The sequence below is a fragment of the Schistocerca cancellata genome, chromosome 8 (assembly GCF_023864275.1).
Source record: "Schistocerca cancellata isolate TAMUIC-IGC-003103 chromosome 8, iqSchCanc2.1, whole genome shotgun sequence".
NCBI lineage: Eukaryota > Metazoa > Arthropoda > Insecta > Orthoptera > Acrididae > Schistocerca > Schistocerca cancellata.
Genome location: NC_064633.1, coordinates 86,015,125 through 86,040,967, shown reverse-complemented (window position 1 = coordinate 86,040,967; position 25,843 = coordinate 86,015,125). Strand labels below are relative to the sequence as shown.

The 25,843-nt window shown below is 44.4% G+C and overlaps 1 non-coding gene across 1 annotated transcript; it reads left to right on the top strand.

Moving 5' to 3' along the window:
• Positions 1 to 21,543: 21,543 nt before the first annotated feature.
• Trnat-ugu (transfer RNA threonine (anticodon UGU)) lies at positions 21,544 to 21,618 on the top strand. The gene has a single exon. It is a non-coding gene; the product is annotated as a tRNA-Thr (tRNA).
• Positions 21,619 to 25,843: the final 4,225 nt, after the last annotated feature.

The window sequence follows — 25,843 nt, the reverse complement described above, 5'->3', positions numbered from 1 at the left end:
TTCGAGTAATTCATTTGAATCACACTAATGTTCTGAGTGCTGTGAGGCCAGGGACCGTGCACAGGGTTGCTACGCCCTGGGCTACATGCACGCATTCCCGCGTGGACACCTCAACGTTCATTGCGAGGGTACACTGCCTTGCACTGACTGCAACTGTTAAAAGTGGGCAAATGTTTGCTATCAACACGAACTGGAGAGGCTCGGAAAACACGAATGGTTAAGACTCCTGTAAGCGTACTGTGGGACACAGTCTTATGACCACGCAACAGTGCCGTCCCCACTGAGCCCATTCGCTTAAGCAGCCGACATCAAGTGGTTCACACCTGACGGCTCACGATGCGGTGGCGTCAACGTATGTAAATTGTGCTCCATCTACTCACGAGACGTGAAGATCACAAGAGCAGGCACGCCAATTAGGCGCTGTGTCCGCGTCATCTGGACTGGGCTGAGGCAGCGATGGGTCAGCTCGAGTTACCAAACCGTGTTAGCTCGGGCTGAAAGGATTTCAGGTCAACCCGAGGTAGAGGCGCACGAATTCGAGTTCTGCTCACGCGATATCCGGCTGCCGGCGGTTCCGCGTGCCGTTGGAGTGGCGCCGTCGTACCGACCAAACCCGCGTTGAACCGAATTAAGTCTATGCCTACAGTTCGGGACTTCACTCAAGCCGATCTTTAGAACTGCACCAGCTTATTACGATTTATTTTGTCTGATCGAAATTCGTGAAGCGTTTGATAAATGTTTTACAAAATGGTTCAAATGGCTCTGAGCACTATGGGACTTAACATCTGAGGCCATCAGTCCCCTAGAACTCAGAACTACTTAAACCTAACTAACCTAAGGACATCACACACATCCATGTCCGAGGCAGGATTCGAACCTGCGACCGTAGCAGTCGCGCGGTTCCGGACTGGAGCGCCTAGAACCGCTCGGCCACAGGGGCCGGCTAACATTTTACAAGTGGAAATTACAGTGTGGCGCCATACTTCATCTCAGGCGTTCTACATGGACATTTGTACACATACGAACATTCTACCGTTTCTTCCAGAAGAGGTGCCACTAGATATTCGACAGTGTTTGTGGCTGCAAGACGACGGTTTTCCATCTCACTCGTCCCGTGTTTCAACGAAAATACTGACTGCTGGAAACTTTCCTGGACGGTGGGGGGCGTGGAGGGGGGGGGGGGGGGAGGGAGGAGGAGCATTCATAGATGCAGCCTATGACGAAGCCCCAAATACGCAAGACGATACATGTCGTCGACTCGCTAGTGCATGTTCTACCGTATCATCCACTGTAATGACATCTGTTCATCGTTCTTTCGAACGACGATTGCAAATGTGCCTTTCAGTACATGGTGAAAAGTTTGAACACATGCTTAAATAAAGGGTAAAGCTATTTGTTTGGAAGGCAAAATCTGTTATATGATTTGAGTCGTTACCAAATCACTGTTATTAAATTGGTGGTGGCGGTAAGTTCCTGTGGGACCAAACTGCTGACGTCATCGGTACCTAGGTTTACACACTACTTAACCTAACTTACGCTAAGGACAACACATACACCTATGCGCGAGAGAGGACTCGAACCTCCGACAGCGGTAGCTGCCCGAACCATGGCAAGGCGTCTCAGAACGCGCGGCTATTAAATTGTTTATTTCATTTACGCGTGTACGAAATTGCACTGCAATGCCAAATAAGTCGACAGCGTGCAGAGGAAAGGTGCCTATGATGCGATAGTTCCCTAATATGAGACACCCCAACTGTGCCCGTGTTAGGGGCTGCACTCTGGTGGAGAGTTTCTTAAACACGTCTACTGCGTGCCAGACGACAACATAGCGAGTTGGACGCCATAGTTGAGCCGGACACAGTACGTAGAGGTTGATACAAAATTTCTTGTGTTTGGAGTTTTAGCGACATCGGTGTTGAGACAATATTTCAGCTTAAACGTGAGTGGATATTACTGTACCCTTATTGTTGTTATTTGTAATGGTATTACCTATAATAATCGGCAATTAGGTTCACTTTCCAACCAACGTTGTTAGCAAGTGCGTGATTCTTTGCGTAAGATGGCGAAATTCCTAATATGCGATAGTATGGGTATCCAAATCCCATATTGGGGGAACTCTTTCTCTCACGATTTTTTATATGTAATTTACGCAATACTATCATGAGATAACAATATTTCATCATTTTTTGTAGTAAAATTTTGGCAACTGCGTTTATTTTAATTCGATTAAATGATCATAAACAGGGATTACTTTGACTAGTCTTACGATCAGAAATTGGAATGTTTTCTGGAACTTGATGGGCGGTGCACCTGCAGGATCAATATCAGCTTGTCATCCAAGTGGCTGGATACAAACTCACATTTTTACTCAGTGGTTTGGTCATTTTGTGAGTCATGTAAAGCCATCTTCAAATGACCCTGTCATTTTGATTCTTGATGGGCATTATTCCCCACAAAGAATCTCGATGTGTTAGAAAAATCACGTTAAAACAATGTTCATATTGAAACTTCCTGGCAGATTAAAACTGTGTGCCCGACCGAGACTCGAACTCGGGACCTTTGCCTTTCGCGGGCAAGTGCTCTACCATCTGAGCTACCGAAGCACGACTCAGGCTCGGTCCTCACAGCTTTACTTCTGCCAGTACCTCGTCTCCTACCTTCCAAACTTTACAGAAGCTCTCCTGCGAACCTTGCAGAACTAGCACTCCTGAAAGAAAGGATACTGCGGAGACATGGCTTAGCCATGGTTCGGTTCGCAGGACAGCTTCTGTAAAGTTTGGAAGGTAGGAGACGAGATACTGGCAGAAGTAAAGCTGTGAGGACCGAGCGTGAGTCGTGCTTCGGTAGCTCAGATGGTAGAGCACTTGCCCGCGAAAGGCAAAGGTCCCGAGTTCGAGTCTCGGTCGGGCACACAGTTTTAATCTGCCAGGAAGTTTCATATCAGCGCACACTCCGCTGCAGAGTGAAAATCTCATTCTGGAATATTCATATTGTATGTTTACCACCTCACTCAACGCATAAAACGCAGCCACTTTACGTCGGATTTATGGAGCCTTTGAAAACCTACTATGCCCAAGAGATAGAAACGTGGTTGGCAAGTAACACAGGTCGTGTTATCACCCCATTATTAATAGCCAAGTTATTTGGAGCAGCTTACAACCGAGCAGCGACAATGGAAGCTTTAGGGAACATGAATTTTCAATTCATCGCTATGCTAACGCTCTTCAAGAAAGAGGTGCCAAAACGAAAATGAAACTACTGACGGTAATGGTCAAGCTGTCTGCCTGGCGGACATCCGCCCTCTCCCACACATCGCAAAACCACCTGGAGTTAGTCAAATAGGTCAAACATCGCGTTCGTGCTCTGGTGCGTTACTAACCTCAACTCCTTATGTGAAGCAACTGCAAGAATCTAAACAGAAGAAATCAGAAACTGAAGCTAAGAAAGCAGCGAGAAAGTTATTTGGGGAGAAGAGTGGAAAATCTTCCAATCGTAGACCTAAAGCAGAAGAGTCGTCTAGTGACTCGGTACCCGATGTCCATCTTGATGACAGTGGGGATTCAGACAGCAGTGATGACGATAGCGCAGAGTGTCTATTCTGTACTGGGCGCCTTTCTGAAGGCAAACACGGGGAGAAATGGGCACAGTGCACGAAATGTTATCGCTGGGCTCATGAAGATTGCGGTGTCACAGAAGACAATTTTGTTTGCCCCGGATGTCGTAAATATAAACCTAAGTAGTGTGAAATGAGTGAAGGATAACAGAAATGAATGAACATGTAAAAATTGTGTATTCATATGTCATTACTATGTAATAAAATAATTGAAGCAAAATATTATTACTGTCTCATTTTAGGAAACCTTGATCTCATTTCTACGAAATGCCTTGTTTGAGAAGATTTAATAACTACTCTGAAAGATTGTTTATTACTGCAAATACGATAATTGTATGGTAAAATTAAATAATGCAAGATCTTATTACCATCATAAAAATACAATTGCACTTACTTTTAGGTCTTTCAAATGGGTTTACAAAAGTGTGTCTCATATTAGGCACCTTTCCTCTATTACTGGGAACACTGTCATTACGCGCTTACGTTCAGCATCAAACGAAGTTTGGTTAACAAGAATATTTGTTTTGCGATGTACAGGTGTTCTCCAAAGTATTTCTAATAAAATGTTTAGTTTAATGAATGTATCACATATGATGTAATTTAGAGCAGTGTAGGTAGAGACAGTTGTGTGACAGCTTGTATTTTTCCTCTAAGAAGCACACAGCCACGTACAAGAAAAGACAGGTCAAATTTCCCTTCTGGCATTTAGATATTTCATGTTGTAAACGCTTTTGCAGCGTATAAGACCTCTTCAGTTTTAAAGAATGAACAGTTGATTTCTCTATTTCAGCTAATGTAAATTTGGGAGGATACACAACAATGAAATAGTTTGCTGGTAGTTGGCAGCTCCAACGTTAGGTGCGTAATGCGGCCCCTTAGGAACATGGCTGCCAAGGAGGGGAAGGAGACCAGTGTGCACTCAGCGTGCACACCGGGGGGAATCGTTCCGGATGAGGAAAGGCTACTTCCGGATGCCATGAAGAGTACAGGGTGCAGCCAACTGCAGGTGGTGGCTCATGTCGGTACTAATGACGTATGTCGCTTTGGATCGGAGGAGATTCTCTCTGGTTTCGGGCAGTGGACAGAAATGGTAAAGACTGCCAGTCTTGTTTGCGAGATTGAGGCGGAGCTCACCATCTGCAGCATCGTCGATAGAACCGACTGTGGTCCTTTGGTGCAGAGCCGAGTGGAGGGTCTGAATCAGAGGCTCAGGCGGTTCTGTGACCGAGTAGGCTGCAGATTCCTTGACTTGCGCCATCGGGTGGTGGGTTTCCGGGTTCCGCTTATTAGGTCAGGAGTCCACTACACACAGGAAGCGGCTACACGGGTAGCGGTGGCTGTGTAGAAGGGACTGGGCGGTTTTTTATATTAGAGGGCCTCAGGGAACCACAGAAAGGGCGTCCGTCTAAAAGAGGGCAGGTAAAACACAGTACGTTAGTTGCAGGAACGATCGGTATTGTAGTTGTAAATTGTTGTAGCTGTGTTGTGAAAGAACCAGAGCTCCAAGCCCTAATAGAAAGCACTTAAGCTCAAATAGTTATAGGTACAGAAAGCTGTCTAAAGCCGTAAATAAGCTCAGCATAAATTTTTTCTATCTATCTAAAAAATGGTTCAAATGGCTCTGAGCACTATGGGACTCAACTGCTGTGGTCATAAGTCCCCTAGAACTTAGAACTACTTAAACCTAACTAACCTAAGGACAGCACACAACACCCAGCCATCACGAGGCAGAGAAAATCCCTGTCCCCGCCGGGAATCGAACCCGGGAACCCGGGCGTGGGAAGCGAGAACGCTACCGCACGACCACGAGATGCGGGCTTCTATCTATCTAACAGTGTTCAGAAAGGATAGATTAAATACAGTTGGTGTTGGATATTTATTGCTGTCAGAAGTAGTATGCCTTGCAGTGAAACTGAAATGGGTAGTTCCTGCGAAATAGTATGGGTAGAGGTTATACTTGACAATCGGACTAAACTATTAATTGGGTCGTGTTTTACCGCCCCCCCCCCCCCCCGACTCAGAAAATACAGTTGCTGAACATTTCAACGAAAACTTGAGTCTCATTTCAAATTGGTACCCCACTCATACAATTACAGTCGGTGGTGACTTTAATCTACCCTCGATATGCTGTAAAAATTATACGTTTAAAGCCAGCTGCAGGCATAAAACCTCATCGGAAATTGTACTGAATGCTTTCTCAGAAAATTTTTTTGAACAGTAAGTTCATGACCTCATTCGAAGCGTAAATGGTTGCGAAAGCATACTTGACCTTTTAGCAACAAATAATCGTGGACAAATAGTGAGTATCGTGACGAATACAGGGATTAGCGACCATAAGGCAGTAGCTGATGGGCTGAATACTGCATGAAAAAGAAACTCAAAGTATATCTATTTAAAAAAAGCTGATAAAAATGCTCTTAACACCTTTATAAGAGACAGTCTGCACTCCTTCCGATCTGATCATGTAAGCGCAGAAAAGTTGTGGAATGAATTCAAAGAGATACTATCGACAGCAACTGAGAGATACACACTGTTGTAGTTGGCAGAAGAGCCAACGCCGTGTTACTAGAGGAGACCGAAATGCACGCGTTTTAGCTCACGCAGGCTGGCGTGAGGAGGGAAGAACTATACTTACGTGAGGTCTGGAACATGTCAAGGAATTAGAATTCAGAAACATGACGTAATTAGTTTTATACTTAACTTTAATCCATTAGTGATGAACGTCGCTCTTGACGGTACACGAGTCACAATATTATCTGTTCAGAAGACATTCTAATTACTGAATATGGCGCCTTGCTAGGTCGTAGCAAATGACGTAGCTGAAGGCTATGCTAAACTGTCGTCTCTGCAAATGAGAGCGTCTGTAGTCAGTGAACCATCGCTAGCAAAGTCGGATGTACAACTGGGGCGAGTGCTAGGGAGTCTCTCTAGACTAGACCTGCCGTGTGGCAGCGCTCGGTCTGCAATCACTGATAGTGGCGACACGCGGGTCCGACGTATACTAACGGACCGCGGCCGATTTAAAGGCTACCACCTAGCAAGTGTGGTGTCTGGCGGTGACACCACACACACCACATAAATTAATAAGTGATGGTACTGATCCCCCATGGTACACAAAACGGGTCAGATCGCTGTTGCAGAAGCAGCGAAAAAAGCATGTCAAATTGAAAGAAAGCAAATGTCCAAGATTGGCATAGTTTTGCGGAAGTTCGAAATATAGTGCGTACTTCAATACGAGATGCATTCAAGAATTTCCACAACGAAACTCTGTCTGGAAATCTGGCAGAAAACCCAAAGAGATTCTGGTCGTTCATAAAGGACACCAGTGGCAAGACGCAATGAGTACTTCCACTGCGTGATAACAACGGTGAAGTCACTGATGACAGTGCCACTACAGCAGAGTTATTAAAAACCATTTTCCGAAATTCCTTCACCAAAGAAGACGAAGTAAATATTCCTGAATTCCAATCAAGAACAACTGCCAAGATGAGGAACACAGATATCCTCGATGTCGTAAAGCAGCTTAAATCACTTAATAAAGGCAAGGCCTCCGGTCCAGATTGTATACCAGTCAGTTTCCTCTCAGAATATGCTGATACAACAGCTCCATATTTAGCAATTATATACAACCGCTCGCTTACAGTAAGATCCGTACCTAACGACTGGAAAATTTCTCAAGTCAAACCAACAACCAAAAAGGGAAGTAGGAGTAATCCGTTGAATTACAGGCCCATATCACTAACGTCGATTTGCAATAGGGTTTTGAAACATATACTGTATTCGAACATTATGAAGTACCTCGAAGAAAATGATTTATTGACACATAGTAAGCACGCATTCAGAAAATATCGTTCTTGTGAAACACAACAAGCTATTTATACTGATGAAGTAATGAGTGCTATCGAGAGGGGATGTCAAACTAACTCCATATTTTTAGATTTTTAGAAGGCTTTCGACACCGTTCCTCACAAGCGTCTTCTAACCAAACTGCGTGCCTATGGAATATCGCCTCAGTTGTGCGACTAGATTCATGATTTCCTGTCAGACGTGCACAGTTCGTAGTAACAGACGGAAAGTCTTCGAGTAAAACAGAAATAATATCCGGCGTTCCCTAAGGAAGTGTTATAGGCCCTCTATTGTTTGTGATCTATATTAACGACATAGGAGACAATGTGAGTAGCCGTCTTAGATTGTTTGCAGATGATGCTGTCATTTACCGTCTTGTAAAGTCCTCAGATGATTAAAAAGTGACTTGCAAAATGATTTAGTTAAGATATCTGTATGGTGCGAAAAGTGGCCATTGACTCTGAATAAAGAAAAATGTGAAGTTATTCACATGAGTACTAAAAGAAATCAGCTAAATTTCGATTACGCGATTAGTCACACAAATCTGAAGGCTGTAAATTCCAGTAAATAATTAGGGATTAGAATTACAAATAACCTAAATTGGAACGATCACATAGATAATGTTGTGGGTAGAGCCAATCGAAAACAGCGATTCATTGGCGGAACACTTAGAAGGTGCAACAGGTCTACTAAAGTGACTGCTTACACCACGCTTGTTCGCCGTATTCTGGAGTTTTTCTGTGCGGTGTGGGATCCGCATCAGATGGGACTGACGGATGACATCGAAAAAGTACAAAGAAGGGCAGCTCGTTTTGTATTATGGCGAAATAGGGGAGATAGTGTCACAGACATGCTACGTGAGTTGGAGTGACAATCATTAAGACAAAAGCATTTTCGTTGCGACGGGATCTTCTCATGAAATTTCAATCACCTGCTTTCTCCTCCGATTGCGAAAACATTCTGTTGGCACCCACCTACATAGGGAGAAATGATCATCACGATAAAATAAGAGAAATCAGGGCTCGCGCCGTTAGAGAGTGGAACAGTAGAGAGATAGCTTGGAGGTGGTTCATTAAACCCTCTGCCAGGCACTTTATTGTGAATAGCGGAGTAATCACGCAAATGTAGATGTAAACGTAGATGTAGAAGCCCTAAGTGACACGCTATGTTGCAGCCTATTTCGTATTTCCATTTACAACATTCGTTGATGAACCTGCGTCTGGCTCGTAAGTTGGTTCAAGGGGAAACAGAGCTTCATTCTCGTAGCACAGGGCTCCTTTGCGGCACACAACTACGCAGCCTGGTGCGAGGCGCCTGATTGGCAACGTACGCACACCAAACGCCGTTTCCGGCCACCGTGCTCTCACAATAGAACATTTCTCGGTTTTTTTACGATAGATTTTAACGTCGACATTAACGAACGCTATATACAAAATTGTTAAGGCTTTCGTGGCCACTTGTTGACAAACTGCCTATTGGCTTCTGTCTCGGGTTCTTAGAAAAAGAAATGTCGGGTACGGCCTTTCTGCCATACATTCCCAGATTGACGGACAGAATCGGCCGTATATTGCGCAAACACGGCGTATAAAGACGATTTTCAAACCGACAAGGAAGATCAAAGAGTGTCTTAGATCGGCGAAGGAGAAAAGAGACCCACTTGCAATGTCGGGAATATACCGTATACCTTGCACATGCGGAAAAGTTTATGTCGGAATGACTGGACGATCCATTAACACCAGGATCAAAGAGCATAAGCGACATTGCAGGTTGGGGCAGGTGGAGAAATCGGCCGTGGCAGAGCACGCACTGAATGAGACCGACCACGTAATAAAATTCGCCGACACGGAAGTTCTGGCTGTAGAGAAGCACTATCACACGCGCTTGTTCCGAGAAGCTGTAGAAATCCAAAAACACGCGAACAGTTTCAACAAGGAGGAGGAAAGCCTTAAGGTAAACGGATCCTGGCTTCCCGTACTGCAGCGAACGACCGTCGCAGGTAGCAAGAGGAGAACCGCACCGGAAATGACCGTGGAGGAGCCCTCGGACGTTGGCGCGCCAGGTACATACAGTCTGCGGCCGCGAGCTCGCCTCCAGTTCACCACCGGCAATGGAGGGTGAAGCTTTGACAATGCCAGCCACTCGTGCTGGCGAAACGTCAGAAAAATCATTAGATGAACGTCGGCCGAAGAACCCGAGACAGAAGCCAATAGGCAGTTTGTGAACGCTATATAACTGTAATTGTCTTCTCAAGAGCTACCGAATGCAGTTATATAAAGTATACGGTTCCATCTTTAAAAAAAAAAAACGTACTTACTCCAGTATCTCAGTTTATACTAGCGCTAAAAACATTAACCAAACAAAACCAAACGTGCCTCTCGATGCTCTAATATTTGCCGATAACCGGGTTTGGTAAATGTAACCCTTCAGGAAATGAAAACGTTGTTACCTCTTACGTGACTCACCATATACACAGGGTGAACAAAAATTCGCGCACTCGAACTTCGCAGCGCGATTCCTCACATACCGGCAATACAAAAATGTCTGTCACAAAATTTCGTCCTGCGAATATTTCAGGCAGTAAGTGGACGTTAAAGACTGGCAGTCTGGAAACACCGTAATCACATATAAGGTAACTACCTCTGTCAGCAAACAGCTCAGTGCCGTGCAATTGGTACAGTAGATAGCGTTTTGGGATAGCATGCAGGAGGTCGAGGGTTCGACTCTGGGTCGTGGGTTATTTGTTTTTATTTGCTAAATATGGTCAGCGTGGTACGGTATTTGACGTCTTAATCGTCATACAGCGATTACAGTGGGTCTGCTACAAAACATTTGCAGCTACGTACTATGGACACAGAAATGGAAGTACAATCGTTTACATCGCTCAGCTTTTAAAGGAGACTTTTGCACGTCGTGGACGCGAATTGTTGCGCACACTAGATTCCAAAGTTGTTTTATGTGTGCCCTCGCCCAATGGTCCTGTCGATTAATGCCAACCATTATTCTTGCCACGTTCGGGACCATTACATTCCGTTACGGCCTTACGTCACCAGTAGGGGTGGCAACGTGCTTTGCAAATAATTCCGATGGACCACTGGAGGAGGGTACACAGAGAACAGGTCTGGAATCTAGTACATGCAGTGCCGCGAAACAATTCCTTTCCACGACTTACAAATTAGTAAATGAACTGCTCATTCAAGCAGGACCTGCCCCTCACACTACGCAAAACGTTCAACCTGCACAGTACACATCATTGCGTTTGTTACAGAAATTTTATTTCAGTAGCGATCTAAACTGCCTCTGTGCGCTTTTTGCACGCGCTGTCACGCACAGTAAATGCCGCCAATTAACGTGGCGTCCAATGAACAACCACTAATTACGCAGCGCGGTATTTTTATACAAAGTTTGCAACACAGAAGCTCGCAAAAGTGCTGTTTCACTCAGTTACCTGGAAGTCTTGGCCGTGTTTAATACCGCTACCGCACTTCAATCAGTCAAATTGCAGAAACGCAATAATATAAAATGAACGCTTCCGCAAATTAATTTTGAAAATTCTGAGAAATAAGCACTAAATCAAGGCTCGAAACAATCTGTAACTCAAAAATGTTCAGTAAATTTACAATTCACATTTCCTAATTATCATCATTTTGACAACTAATTATCATCATTTTCATTCTACAATAGGCAAATTACAATGGGGATCTGTAATGCATATTACAGCAACCAATGTTGCCATGGAAACAGTGGAAACAAACTGAACTGTAATTATATTTTCATATTCTCATTTATGTCAGGACATTCACGGCCACTCACACAAGAAATTGGGTAATAATCTTAATTTTGTAGAACAACGAGTCACGACGATGGTTAAGTTAAACATATGAATGATAAGGTAGATGAATCTGCTTCTGTCCTGCGGAACAGTCATTTATTTGCGTAACCATAAGGAAAAAATAAAACGCAAAACGACTTTTGAGTTATGAAAGCAGCGCCCGTACGTTTTTCATTTGAAATAGGTCGACTGCGAGGAGAGCAGGTAATTTACACCTAAGACAGTTGGCTGCATTGTATGGAAGACACCTACCAGTAACTACCAGACAGAGACCACTCCAGTTGCCCGTCCTGACCGAACTTTTGTCTTCGCACACCCTTCACGCCTTCCTCCTGGACGTATAGAACCGATACACAACTAGCAGATAATCGCAAGTTTATTGAGGTTTTTCGCGCATGATACTATTGTACGCAAAGAAGACACAACGCTAGAAAATTGTAACGAAATGCACGAATATTTCCACAGAGTCGGGGCTTGGTGCAGGGATTGGCAGTGGACCCTCGACATAAACAAGTGTTTGTACTGTACATGGATACGCGGGAGATTCGCTATTGTATGATCACACGATTGCAGGACGATCACTAGAAGCAGTCACATCCGTTAAATATCTGAGAGCATGCGTTCGGAGCGACTTATAGTGGAACAACAACATAAAAGTAATTGCGGGTGAGGTGGATACCAGACTGAGATTCGTGGGACAATCCTCAGGAAGTTTAGTCCACCTGCAGAGGATGTAGCGTACAAGAGCCTCGTTTTACCAGTTCTTGAATACTGCTTGTCAGTCTGGAATCCGTAACAGGTATGATTGATTGTGGAAGTACAGAAGTCCCAAAGAAGAGCAGCGCGTTTCGTCACAGATTGGTATAGAAGGCGCTAAAGCACCACAGAGACACTCAGGCAACTCCATTGGCAGAAGCTGCAAGAGATGCGTTCTACATCATAGCGTGGCTTTCTGTAAAAATTCCGAGAGCGGTCGTTCCGAGAAAAGTCAACTAACATACTGCTTTCTCCTATGTATACCGCACGAAAAGGCTATGAAGGTAACCTTAGAGAGGTTATAGCTCACACGGAGGCTTCCCCACAATCGTTCTTCCGGCGGACCATTAGCGGCTGGAACTGGAATGAGGAAAGTGATAGTTGTACAAAAAGTACCCTCCTCCTCGCACCACGAGGTGACTTGCGGAATATAGATGTGGATTTGCTTGTGTGAGAGCGTAAGACTAAGGGTCAGCTGCACCAACATCGATTAAAAGTTAACCGCAGTTATGTTGGCATTTAACTCTGGTCAACAAAAAATTCAACTGCACCAACATCGCTTTAAGTTAAATGAGAGAATCAATCAAGGTTAAAGTTGGCTGAAGTTGGAGGCTGGTCCATCTTTAATTAATCATGGTTAAAATGGAGTACACACGTACTGTCTTCAGATGGTGACGCGATTTGATGTTTCAGATGGCATAGAAGATGAAGAGATGTCACCACAACCATATTGGTGTACCTCTGGGAAAGGGAAATCCTTTCGAAGATCAGGAGTAAAGGAAATTTGAACGGAGATTTCGTCTTTCAAAAGAATCAGGTGAGGTCGTCAGTATGTCAAATCAATGAAAGGATGGAATTTCCTACTTACCAGATTAATCCTGTCTTACTCATGAACAGACTTTAATCACATTAAGGGCATATGCAAATGGTTCATTCCTCTGATGGCGTCGGGCGTGTTTTTATGTTTGGCAACAACAACGTAAATTTCTTTTTTACGGAATTGGAGATTGTGATGTCAGTGTGATATAGAAGAATGTGACATAATAAGAAAAAGGTGAAATCGGAAATCATACAACAGGCTTACTTAAAATTTATCTAGTTATTTGGAACCCACAAAGTTAAAAAAAATTACAGCCTGAAGAATCTACCCCTAGACGTGACGAACTGCAGCCAACAACGAGAAAATGAAGATAAGTAAAAAAATTCTTCGTGCATCTTACGTCTCTCGATGCTTTTGAAAGAAATCAGTTTTTATGAAGGGACTGAAAAATTACCTGTGATGTGTGGCAGGGTAAGTTGTTGTCGACAGTGGTAATGTACAGGGTGTTTCAAAAATGACCGGTATATTTGAAACGGCAATACAAACTAAACGAGCAGCGATAGAAATACACCGTTTGTTGCAATATGCTTGGGACAACAGTACATTTTCAGGCAGACAAACTTTCGAAATTACAGTAGTTACAATTTTCAACAACAGATGGCGCTGCGGTCTGGGAAACTCTATAGTACGATATTTTCCACATATCCACCATGCGTAGCAATAATATGGCGTAGTCTCTGAATGAAATTACCCGAAACCTTTGACAACGTGTCTGGCGGAATGGCTTCACATGCAGATGAGATGTACTGCTTCAGCTGTTCAATTGTTTCTGGATTCTGGCGGTACACCTGGTCTTTCAAGTGTCCCCACAGAAAGAAGTCACAGGGGTTCATGTCTGGCGAATAGGGAGGCCAATCCACGCCGCCTCCTGTATGTTTCGGATAGCCCAAAGCAATCAGGAAATACACCTGATATTCAGGAAATTAAAGACGTCGGCCGTGCGATGTGGCCGGGCACCATCTTGCATAAACCACGAGGTATTCGCAGTGTCGTCTAAGGCAGTTTGTACCGCCACAAATTCACGAAGAATGTCCAGATAGCGTGATGCAGTAATCGTTTCGGATCTGAAAAATGGGCCAATGATTCCTTTGGAAGAAATGGCGGCCCAGACCAGTACTTTTTGAGGATGCAGGGACGATGGGACTGCAACATGGGGCTTTTCGGTTCCCCATATGCGCCAGTTCTGTTTATTGACGAAGCCGTCCAGGTAAAAATAAGCTTTGTCAGTAAACCAAATGATGCCCACGTGCATATCGCCGTCATCAATCCTGTGCACTATATCGTTAGCGAATGTCTCTCGTGCAGCAATGGTAGCGGCGCTGAGGGGTTGCCGCGTTTGAATTTTGTATGGATAGAGGTGTAAACTCTGGCGCATGAGACGATACGAGGACGTTGGCGTCATTTGGACCGCAGCTGCAACACGGCGAACGGAAACCCGAGGCCGCTGTTGGATCACCTGCTGCACTAGCTGTGCGTTGCCCTCTGTGGTTGCCGTACGCGGTCGCCCTACCTTTCCAGCACGTTCATCCGTCACGTTCCCAGTCCGTTGAAATTTTTCAAACAGATCCTTTATTGTATCGCTTTTCGGTCCTTTGGTTACATTAAACCTCCGTTGAAAACTTCGTCTTGTTGCAACAACACTGTGTTCTAGGCGGGGGAATTCCAACACCAGAAAAATCCTCTGTTCTAAGGAATAAACCATGTTGTCTACAGCACACTTGCACGTTGTGAACAGCACACGCTTACAGCAGAAAGACGACGTACAGAATGGCGCACCCACAGACTGCGTTGTCTTCTATCTCTTTCACATCACTTGCAGCGCCATCTGTTGTTGAAAATTGTAACTACTGTAATTTCGAAAGTTTGTCCGCCTGAAAATGTACTGTTGTCCCAAGCATATTGCAACAAACGGTGTATTTCTATCGCTGCTTGTTTAGTTTTTATTGCCGTTTCAAATATACCAGTCATTTTTGAAACACCCTGTACATTGTAGAACAGCGCAAAGAATCATCAATGATGTGTTGAGGATCATATCAGCAATGTCTCCACAATACATAAAGGTTCCTTTTTTAACTGAATTACACGCCATGATGGATAGTTTTGAAAGTGTACTGGATGGATTTCCTGGAGTCACTGGTGTATAGGATTGTACTCACATCAGGATTCAGTCTCCTGGGGGATATAATACGGAACTTTTCTGTAACAGAAAATCGTATTTTTCATTTAACTGCTAAACCATCAGCGATCACAGTTTAATAATATAGAACCTTGTTGCTCGGTGTACTGGTGTGGAGTTAAACTGTGTTGCTATATTTGACCATACTTCTAGTTGCTCCCCAACACTACAGCCATCACCCCCTTTTTTTTGCATTCTAAAAATTACACCTGATCAGTTCTAAGCTTTGTAGTTCTGATACAAATAAATTTTCCTCGCGAAATTTGAGTCTCGTCTGATTATAATGGAAGCTGAAGAAATGAATTTAAGTTTGTGCTGTGGTTGGGACTTGAACCCAGATCTCCTTGTTTACTGGGCATGTATGCTAAACATTACACCACATCTAAGAAGAGGTAAATAAGCTGGCGGTGTAAGCTAAAATTGTGTCAATGGGGCACTGGACCAAGGTAGTCCATGTAGGAAAATTGAAAATTTGTGGTAAGGTCTTATGGGACCACACTGCTGAGGTCATCGGTCCCTTCCATGCAAGCCTGTTAGCTATAATGCTGTGGTGGTGTAACAGCTAGTATACCTGCCCAGTAAATAAGCAGACTAAGGTTCAAGTCCCACCCATGGCACGAATTTTAATTCATTTCTTCAGCTTCCATCATTATTGTGGATATCAGTTTCAAATTTTGAAAAATTCGGTGCCCTTTTCTCTCCCTCCATAGAACAGCAAGGATACCCATGTTAGAATAAGAAATTGAAAAGTGTCGTTAAGTACCAAGGACCTCAGAGTTAAGTACCGGACACTGCCATTATCCGTATCTATGCTTTGTGTAACGGGCACTTTCCTTTGTAACACTGGGATTCAAATTACTGATTAGCTGTACGCGTTTTGCTAACTGGCATTTAATGTTGCTGCAACACAGAGACAATTTAATCATAATTAAGCTTTAACAGTGATCACCTGACCCTCGGTTGCCTTGATTTTTCATCGACGTTCATGCAGTCGGCCCTACGGCCCATTTCAGTAGGGCATCTGTATCGCAACTAGTATGGGACGACATCTCTATGGCATTAGCTCAGTTGCAGGTTGGCTATCTTGCAGGCTTACAGTGGCAACAAAAATTTTATTTTCGCGATTCCATATAATTACTGATAGAATTTAAAAATTTTTAATACTCATTTAAGAGCTAGGCAATTTTTGCCTTCCACACTTCCCTCCAGCACCAAATTGACATTTCCTTGATGCCTCACGTATGTCTAAACAACTGGTCCCTGCTTTTAGTCAAGTTCTGTAATAAATTTCTTTTCTCGTCAGTTCTATTCAGTACCTGGTCTTCAGACGTCCCGTAAACAAGTGGAATTACTCGTTGATGAATATATGTCGCAAATCTGCCAACTTGGAGAGATGTTGGTTGCTACGTTTCATTCGCTGCTTCAAATAGTGGAAGACTTTTTGTATGGGGTTTGAGATCGGTTGGTTTAGCGGGCAAGACGAGGGGTGGTGCAGCGCCTCACCTCTGGTGCAACTTTGTGAGCACAGCATACCCGTAGTGAAAATGTAGGAGGATGGGCAGCTTCGTGTCATAAGAGGAAACTTTACTCTCGTGCCTGCCGCCTCAGCCAATGAGTACGGTTTGTGTGTTTCGAGATGGGTGCGCTGCTACTACAAAAATTTGGTGAGACCGCAACTTCCCCTCTTGCATTCGCGTTTAATGTACGCTCCTGGAATTTCATCATAGTTTAAAACTATGTAAAGTCACGCTCATTTCTCGTGTCGCTTCTTTCATTCGCACTGCTGTGGGGAACTTTGTAGTCATTCGATTTCACCAGCGTACGTGGTAGCCGCCATCCGATTTTAGTTGAAACACCTGTGCACTCAAGCGACTTATAATCGTTTTCTCTCATTCGTCAAATCACAATCCGTAACTTCATATTATTCTTTTGAGTTTTCTTTCTATTACGATATGAAGCTGAAACGTAGAAGATCTTGGATCTGATGCAATGTAATCATCCCTGAAGGGTAAAACTGGTTCTGTAGCCTCTCTTTGATCATCATTTTGGCATTCGTGAATTTATTTATCACTTTTCGTACTAGCTTCTGTCTATGATCACGACCGCGTATCTCTCACTTGCGCATGCGCATACTTAAAACTGTTTCATGAAAAGGTACCCGCACTCTACCCAACACCAACGACACACACATACGCAACCCTCCCGCTGTTTTCTTCTTCAGCGTAAGATTTCCACAGCGCGACAGGTGAAGCTACGTGTCTTGAGTACTACGAGACAAGCGCTTGCAGCAACTATGTCACCGGATCTCACTTTCTCCCCCTCGCCAAGTCATAGGTTAACAGGTTTTTCTGGCACTACACGACACAAATGGCAGGCACATTGGTCCTGCAGAGGTCGAGTCTGTACATGCGGCTCAATACACGACGAAAATTCACTGTTCCGTCTTGGTAATCAGTATTCAAACCTTAAGTATTCTGAATCATGTCAGATTAACTCCTTTAGTTTCGAAACTTCCTGGCAGATTAAAACTGTGTGCCCGACCGAGACTCGAACTCGGGACTTTGCCTTTCGCCTTGCCCGCGAAAGGCAAAGGTCCCGAGTTCGAGTCTCGGACGGGCACACAGTTTTAATCTGCCAGGAAGTTTCATATCAGCGCACACTCCGCTGCAGAGTGAAAATCTCATTCCTTTAGTTTCGCTTGCGAGGGTTCTACCGCCTCCTAAGTACGATTGTTTTAGTCACATTGCGTTATCCGCGGCCTTATCCAGTATAAAAGGGTTAAATTTCTGCGCGAAACCTGGTTCATAATTATTCATGAACATCCAAGTTTAAATAAGACAGGAGCGGTAGGCTTACAACCATTCTGAAAGAAATGCAAGCAATTTCTTTACATGTTTCGACGAAGTGTTTGATATATGTTTAGATGTTTAACTCGCACCCATGCGCGTATCACGTGTGTAACTATTTCCTCAAACATCCTACCTCCTTTTGAGTCATCAGCCTTCTGAGTGATTTGGTGCGGCCCGCCACAAATTCTTGTCCTCTGCCAACGTCTTATCTCAAAGTAGCACTTGCAACCTACGTCCTCAACTATTTGCTGGATGTATTCCAATCTCTGTCTTCCTCTACAGTGTTTGCCCTCTACAGCTCCCTCTAGTAACATGCAAGTCATTCCCTGATGTCTTCCAAGATGTATCACCCTGTCCCTTCTTCGTCTCCGATTCTGCGCAGAACGTCCTCATTCCTCACCTAATTTTCAACATTTGTCTGTAGCACCACATCTCAATTGCTTCGATTCTCTTCTGTTCCTGTTTTCCCACAGTCCATGTTTCACTACTATACAATGCTGTGCTCCAGCCGTACATTCTCAGCTATTTCTTCCTCAGGTTAAGCCTTATGTTTGACACTGGTACACTTCTCTTGGCCAGCAGAGACCTTTTCGCCAGTGCTAGTCTGCTTCTGATGTCGTCCTCCGCCATTAGTTATTTTGCTGCCTAGGTGGTAGAATTTCTTAAGTTCATCTACTTTGTGACCATCAAGTTTAGTTTCTCGCAGTTCTCATTTCTGCTAATTCTCATTACTTTCGTCTTTCTTCGATTTACTTTCAGTCCATATTCTGTGCTCGTTCGGCTGCTCATTCCATTCAACAATGTCATTAGCGAATCGTATGATTCATATCCTCTTAATATAGTCACAGAAATTATCGTTAGGTAATAACTGTAGACTTCTGTACGTATTAAAATTCTGCCCTTTTGTCACATATACACTCCTGGAAATGGAAAAAAGAACACATTGACACCGGTGTGTCAGACCCACCATACTTGCTCCGGACACTGCGAGAGGGCTGTACAAGCAATGTCACACGCACGGCACAGCGGACACACCAGGAACCGCGGTGTTGGCCGTCGAATGGCGCTAGCTGCGCAGCATTTGTGCACCGCCGCCGTCAGTGTCAGCCAGTTTGCCGTGCCATACGGAGCTCCATCGCAGTCTTTAACACTGGTAGCATGCCGCGACAGCGTGGGCGTGAACCGTATGTGCAGTTGACGGACTTTGAGCGAGGGCGTATAGTGGGCATGCGGGAGGCCGGGTGGACGTACCGCCGAATTGCTCAACACGTGGGGCGTGAGGTCTCCACAGTACATCGATGTTGTCGCCAGTGGTCGGCGGAAGGTGCACGTGCCCGTCGACCTGGGACCGGACCGCAGCGACGCACGGATGCACGCCAAGACCGTAGGATCCTACGCAGTGCCGTAGGGGACCGCACCGCCACTTCCCAGCAAATTAGGGACACTGTTGCTCCTGGGGTATCGGCGAGGACCATTCGCAACCGTCTCCATGAAGCTGGGCTACGGTCCCGCACACCGTTAGGCCGTCTTCCGCTCACGCCCCAACATCGTGCAGCCCGCCTCCAGTGGTGTCGCGACAGGCGTGAATGCAGGGACGAATGGAGACGTGTCGTCTTCAGCGATGAGAGTCGCTTCTGCCTTGGTGCCAATGATGGTCGTATGCGTGTTTGGCGCCGTGCAGGTGAGCGCCACAATCAGGACTGCATACGACCGAGGCACACAGGGCCAACACCCGGTATCATCGTGTGGGGAGCGATCTCCTACACTGGCCGTACACCACTGGTGATCGTCGAGGGGACACTGAATAGTGCACGGTACATCCAAACCGTCATCGAACCCATCGTTCTACCATTCCTAGACCGGCAAGGGAACTTGCTGTTCCAACAGGACAATGCACGTCCGCATGTATCCCGTGCCACCCAACGTGCTCTAGAAGGTGTAAGTCAACTACCCTGGCCAGCAAGATCTCCGGATCTGTCCCCCATTGAGCATGTTTGGGACTGGATGAAGCGTCGTCTCACGCGGTCTGCACGTCCAGCACGAACGCTGGTCCAACTGAGGCGCCAGGTGGAAATGGCATGGCAAGCCGTTCCACAGGACTACATCCAGCATCTCTACGATCGTCTCCATGGGAGAATAGCAGCCTGCATTGCTGCGAAAGGTGGATATACACTGTACTAGTGCCGACATTGTGCATGCTCTGTTGCCTGTGTCTATGTGCCTGTGGTTCTGTCAGTGTGATCATGTGATGTATCTGACCCCAGGAATGTGTCAATAAAGTTTCCCCTTCCTGGGACAATGAATTCACGGTGTTCTTATTTCAATTTCCAGGAGTGTATATATATATATATATATATATATATATATATATATATATATATATTGTCTTATCTCTCAGATAGAAACATTATAATGTACGCATTATTTACGTAGCCTTTTCGTGCCTCTGTAAAGAGTTTCACAAAATATATAGCTATATTTCATTTTTATACACTACTGCACAGAAACTTCCAGCAGTGGAATTTTGCAACATTCATAAGTAGTTTAAACAGTTCCCACCGTTGTAAATTATATTTAAAAGAACAAAATCCTCGTTGTCACTGTGGCATGACTTAATAATAATTTTCTGTTTGCTTGATTCTGTTATTAAACTCTTTGGTTTCAAATTCTTTGGCGAAATAACGTAACTTCTTTGGTCCATAACCACAACATTGTGAGACTAATGTTGAATGAGAAGTGTATGCGAATTTCAGCGGCGAAATGCAGCACACTTGCTGATCTTCTTGTACTGTAAGTACCTTCGTCTGGAACGTCACTTAATTATCAAGTGCGCAAGTCACAGAGTAACCTCTGAGCCGCCACACCGGTGCAGCACGAAATCTGTGATGGTTACCACTGTCAGCAACCATGTAGCAGACGCCTTTCAAGTTCCATCTGATGATCACGGTTAATCATCGAAACGAGTAGTGCGTGAAATAAAACTTCATGTCTCACGCAGAAATCTACATTTACATTTCTATGATTATGCTGCAGTTCGGATTTAAGTGCTAGCCAGAGCTTTCAAAGAACCATTTTCAAACTATTTGTCGACTGTTCCATCCGCGAATGGCACATGCAAAAATCGAACAATTGAATCTTGCCGTGTGAACTCTTGATTTCTCTTATTTTATTACGATTATCGTTTCCCTCTATGCAGGTGGCAGCCGTTATGTTTTCGCATCCGTTAGAGAAAGTTAAAACTAAACTCCGCCCGAAAAGCCCATGAAGGAACAACGGTACCGACCGACCGCCGTGTCAACCTTAGCCCACAGGCGTCACTGGATGTGGATATGGAGGGACATGTGGTCAGCACACCGCTCTCCCGGCTGCATGTCAGTTAACGTGACCGGAGCCGCTACTTCTCAATCAGGTAGTTCTTCATTTGCCTCACAAGGACTGACTGCAACTTGGTAGATTAATCTGCCACGAGTAATGAGTATGATGGGCAAACATCTATTAGGCGCACTACGAGTGTAGTGGTGTGGACATGTTGGGAATGTGGATCTCACGGGGAGCGTGCAAGGGATAAGTCCCTGCAGACGCACTATCCTCTGTGCCCGCGGTGGCTCAGATGGATAGAGCGTCTGCCATGTAAGTAGGAGATCCCGGGTTCGAGTCCCGGTCGGGGCACATATTTTCAACATGTCCCCAATGAAGTACATCAACGCCTGTTTGCGGCTAGGGTGTCCATTTAATTATCATTTCATTTCTAGCAAAGCTGCATGGTCATCCACGGTAACTGTTCTTTCGGGAACAGATACTACCGTCATATATAGTCCTGCAAGAAAGGCTATTGCGGAGACTGCGATTTGCCACAGCTTGGGGGATGTTTCCAGAATGAGTTTTTCACTCTGCAGAGGTTATATGATATACGTATTTCCGGAAACCAGTACCTTTTTAACATGTGGGCCGCTGAAGATCCGCCACTCGCACCCTGTATTTCATTTACAGATTAGGCAGCAATTCACAAGAGATGGCGCAGGCAAGTGTCGGCAGATGTAAATCCTCCAGCAATCGCGGAGACGCGTCAGGAAGGCTTTACATTCAATGTGTGGGCGGAATCTATCGCTGACAGCCTCATATTGCCGTATACTCCACCAAACAGATTACCAGTTGCAGAGTATCACCTATTTCTGCGCGATTAATTACCAGTGCTACAGCAGAATTCTTCCCTTGCAGAAAGACAACGACTTTAGCTTATGTACAACAGTGCGACAGTACCTCACCGCGGCGTTTCATGTGCAATGGGATTGTCTAGGGGGTCGGGTAGCAGGGCCTCATCGTTGAATTTCTGCTATTGGGGATATTTAAAGGCACTGGTGTATCGCAACCCATCGATAGTGTGCAGACGCTACAGGGGCGTGTGACGCAGTCCAAATGGAGCCAGGTTTATTTGAAAGAGTGCGTGATTCGTTGCACAGAAGCGCTGAAGGATGTGTCTGGAGGCGTGGTAACAATGTACAGCACTGCCTATACTGTCTACTTCTAAGCAATAAACAGACGGTAATGAGAGGACAGATTCGCCTATATCTAAACAGGACCTTTTCTTCTAGTTGTGGCCATTACCACCTCCTCTGAATATGTGACACTTTTTAAACAAAAAAAGTCTTTTAGGTACTTCAAATTTGATGTTTGTTCTGCACGTGTGCGACGTTTCGAACAATTTCGACAGATGGCAGAGCAGTAGTGAACCATCAAAATGGAGTCTACGCAAGACACTCAAAGACCTTGTAAAAAATAACTAGACTCACTGATGGCGCTGCAGTCGCGGGATAATTTGAACCTTCGGCTGGACGCCATTATAGTGGTTGTAGTCTGATGTGTTCTGTAGTACTGTTGTTTATGAAGACCCTGATTCAGCGTTGTATATTTGTTGGGGCGTACATACAGTATTTGTTACTCGTAATTCTACTGTCTGTACGTTCCAATCAAAAGAAGTACAATTGTGAAGAGTTGTGCAGCGATTAATTGTACAAATAAATTCGAGAAAGGAACGAATATTACATTTCACAGGTATGTGGATATTTTGTTTTTTATGTCAGTGCACTTGCTTAGTAAATGTTTTTGTAACGGTATTAGCATAATGTCTGTGCATATATTTGCAGGTTTCCTTTGTCAAAACCACAGCTGTTACAAAAATGGTTACACGCTGTCAGGAGGCAAGATTTCCAAATGGCTCTGAGCACTATGCGACTTAACTTCTGAGGTCATCAGTCGCCTAGAACTTAGAACTAATTAAACCTAACTAACCTAAGGACATCACACACATCCATGCCCGTGGTAGGATTCGAACCTGCGACCGTAGCGGTCGCTCGGCTCCAGACTGTAGCGCCTAGAACCGCACGGCCACTCTGGCCGGCGGCAAGATTTCCGACCGACAGAATACCATTTTATATGTTCCGATCATTTTGAAGAAAGTTGTTTCCTTGAAAATTACGTAAATCGCAGGAAGCTGAAAGATGGTGCTGTTCCATCCATCTTTCGTTTTCCTGACCATATACAGCAGAAGATAAATTTTTCTTTGTGAACCACATTTTATTTTAACTATAAAAGTTGAGTTTCAAGCAACACGAAATTTGAGTTAGCAGGCATTTTTATCGTTATAAGATGCAACTGAATGTGTGTAATTGTAATCTGATTTCACAACTTCTCTCTACGGAACAGTTGTTGAGTTTTATTTATTATATGAAAAAACCACACATATAAACTGAAGTGTACATCTTCGAAAGTAAATATTGTGACTAATGCGATACTGCCTGAAGTCTTATTTGTTGTAGTTGGCTGATCGGTAGTTTTCATGGTCCAAGTTAGGTTGAAACTTGATAATTTGGTCGTTAGTTGCCAAAGCACTACGCCATATATAACGCACTTTTCGTCATAAAAGCTAAAGCAAGGCAGAGTCAGAAAATATCTATTAACATAGTATTTTGATGCATTTTGCGTACATCTATCGTAAATGAACTACGAAAAATGCTAGGGGTCCAGTGCATAACTTTTAGCTACGGCAGATTCCATGTACTACGTAACAAAAATTCATAAACAGTGACTAGTTGCTGTTTGTTCATAAATTAAAAACTATGTTGTAGTAACGTATATAAATGAGGCATTATGTTTGTGACCTAACTCTAGGGAAGGCATTTTATAACCAAAAGCGATGTATAAACATTCGAAATCCGCGCGTCAGTTTACCACTCTAATGGCCGCCGGCCAGCTATTCAATTTTTCCGCTCTTCACAGTCGACCACTCGTGAGGTTGTGGGGGCCTGAAGACACTCGTCATATGCAACGTGCCTTAAGCGGATTCTTGGTTGAGGAGGAAGGAACCGTGGTGAACATGGATAAACATTGGTGAGTAATGCATGGTAATGATGCGGTTGATAGTAATACACTTGCGTGACGGGTAAAGAGAGTTAACGCGTCAGGAAGCACAGAACCTCAGCTCCGTGATCGGGCACGTTCGGGGTGTCCTGCCACAGCCCCTGCTACCGTCATGTTGAAATCACGCCGATACCGTTGTTCGTGCAGACCGACGCATCGGAACTCGACAATTGGCTCTGCAGCTGTCGGTGAATATTGGAAGCACGTATGCAACCGATGAGACTCTTGGATATTCAGAGACGTTCTAAAGATGAGTTCCACAAAAGCTCTCAAGATGATGATGATATTTGGTTCGTGGGGCGCTCAAATGTGCGGTTATCAGCGCCCGTACAAATTCCCAACCTTTGCTCAGCTCAATCTCGCCACTTTCATGAATGATAATGAAATGACGAGGACAACACAAACACCCAGTCATCTCGAGGCAGGTGAAAATCCATGACCCCTCCCGGAAATCGAACCCGGGACCCCCGTGCTCGGGAAGCGAGAACGCGACCGCGAGACCACGAGCTGCGGACGAAAACTCACAAGAGACCGCAAGATTCAAATGAAGCCATTTCATATGAACTGTTGGAGCAGAATGAGGTCAATGAAGAGGCCTTTGTATCACGGGTCGTTGCGGGTGTGTGGGCTGCTTCTGTATTGGCAGCGCTGTGTAGCGATTTGCATTGGATCTCTGACTGCGCTTTCTTTGTAAGAGACGCTGTGGCTGGTTGGACTCGTTGCAAGTTAATTGCCAGTACTGTTGGTCAGCTGGAAGTTAGTCGCCAGCAGTGATGGAAGTACTGTTGGGCAGTTGGAGGTGAACATCCAGCAGTGATGGATGTTAGATGTAAGAAGTTAGTATTGATGGAGGGTAGAGGTCTGAAATGTTAGCGTAAGCTAACGATCTGTACATGTTCAGCTTGAAATTGAATATTATTCATGATTATATATCTTTGTACTAGATGTCAACGACGATTTATATTCGTTTCTAAACTGGATGTCACATTATTAAGTTATAAAATTACATTATTTGGTTTGCAACAAAATCTTTCCTTTGCTAACCACATGCGTATTAGTAGTTAGTGGCTTTATTAGTTAGAATCTTTTATTTAGGTAGCAGTATAGTTGCTCGCTTTATTGCAGTAGTTCGCGTAGTGAAGATTTTTGTGAGGTAAGTGCTAATTGAAATGTATAGGTTATTGTCAGGATTGCTTCTTATTCAAGGCCATTCTTTTGTATCAATCATTTGAAGTCACGTTGTAATTTCTTTGAGCAGTCAGATTACGTTGCGCTGGAATATTGTGGGTCAATGTTGACATGATAAGAAAAAGTAAAGACAAAGTAGGCTCGGTACGTTCAGTTTTACTCAGCTGTTTCAGAATCAAATAACGTAGAAGTTTCATCTCCTCAATCATTCAGCAATTTAATTACAGACACACTCATTTAAATAAAGAAGTTTCACTGGGTGCATCACTTTGAGCTGGAAACAAAAAAG